We start from the raw sequence: 1,413 nt of genomic DNA, 5'->3' as shown, positions 1-1,413 counted from the left end.
AAATTACCGTTTCCATTATGATTGCATGTGGATCCATTGCTCTAGTGTCTTAGATTGATTTCATATAAGTTTTGCATTACCTAGTTTAGCCTAAGTTCTACCTCAACCCCTTCTTGACTCCGAAATAGCTTGATTTAGGCATCGTGCATTTGATATCCATTCCCTTGGGTTCGACCTTGACCTTCCACTACGCTAAATAGGGGTTAGTTAAGTTACAAATTTTGTTTGATTGGGTGGGGTGGTAGCCCAACGACCTACCGTTCTCCTTCCCATCAAAATGGCGCCGTTGCCGGGGAGTGGTGCTTGAGTGCATGTTGTTTTTGAGTCTATTTCATTTTGATAAAATACAAAAAGATTTTACACTTAGGCTACACTTGTAGCCGTGCTACTAATATTGTCTTTTAGTTTTGTGTGTGTAGATCCCAAGTCATGGGAGGTAGTTCAAGAGTTACCTTGAAGGAGCTTGGAGTGCCCGGGGCTTATAGGTTTGAGAGCGCCATAGTTCCACCTATATCACCGGAGAATGACTTTGAAATAAAGCCGGCAATGATCACTCTTATTGAGAGGATACAATATGGTGGGGCGAAGAACGAGAGCCCATTGAACCATCTTAAGGAGTTTGAAAAATATTGTAACACAATCAAGATTAATGGGGTGTCTCAAGAATTCATCCGCCTTAAGTTGTTCCCTTTCTCCCTCATAGGAAGATCTTTGGAATGGCTAGATAAAGAGATGAAGCCCAATTCATTGAAAACTTGGGATGATGTCACCAAAGCTTTCTTGTTCCGTTTCTATCCTCAAAAGAAAACGGCGGAGGCAAGAGCTTTGATTCAAGGGTTCAAGCAAAAGCTTAATGAAAGCCTTTATGAAGCATGGGAAAGATTCAAGGATTATCAAAGGGAGTGTCCACACCATGGGATTCCTATCTATCAAATCATACATATCTTTTATGGTGGGTTGAGTTCTCATGGGAGAGTAAGTTTGGATGCCGGAGCCGGAGGCCCAATCATGAACAAGACGGAAGAAGAAGTGGTTGATGCTATTGATGAAGTAGCTCGTCATTATATGAATTGGCAAGAAGTGGAAAGAGAACCAACAAGCAAGGGTTACTCGATCGAACAACTTAGTGTCATTAATGATTTGACCACTTTGATTGCGGATTTAGGGAAAGAAGTTATGTCTCTCAAGGAAAAGCTTGAGAAGCCTCCTTCCCAAGCTCCAATTCTTCCTTCCCAAATTAAGGGGAGAGGTACATCTTCTCACTCTAACTCCAATCTTTCAACTTGTTGCATGATTGTGGAATGTTGGCCATGTCAATTATGTGGAATGAATGATCACAATGCTTCTATTTGCTCAAATGTTTCTTGTAGTGAATGTGATGGAAGTGAAATGGAACACATGAATTATGTCAAT

The 1,413-nt window shown here is 41.0% G+C and overlaps 1 non-coding gene across 1 annotated transcript; it reads right to left on the bottom strand.

Moving 5' to 3' along the window:
- Positions 1 to 814: 814 nt before the first annotated feature.
- On the bottom strand, positions 815 to 920 carry LOC145606505 (small nucleolar RNA R71). Its single transcript, XR_014105366.1, has one exon. It is a non-coding gene; the product is annotated as a small nucleolar RNA R71 (small nucleolar RNA).
- Between the last annotated feature and the right edge of the window lie 493 nt (positions 921 to 1,413).

The sequence above is a fragment of the Chenopodium album genome, chromosome 22, assembly GCF_948465745.1.
Source record: "Chenopodium album chromosome 22, dcCheAlbu1.1, whole genome shotgun sequence".
Classification (NCBI taxonomy): Eukaryota; Viridiplantae; Streptophyta; class Magnoliopsida; order Caryophyllales; family Amaranthaceae; genus Chenopodium; species Chenopodium album.
The sequence above is the reverse complement of the archived record's forward strand: the minus strand, read 5'-3'. Positions and strand labels throughout refer to the sequence as shown.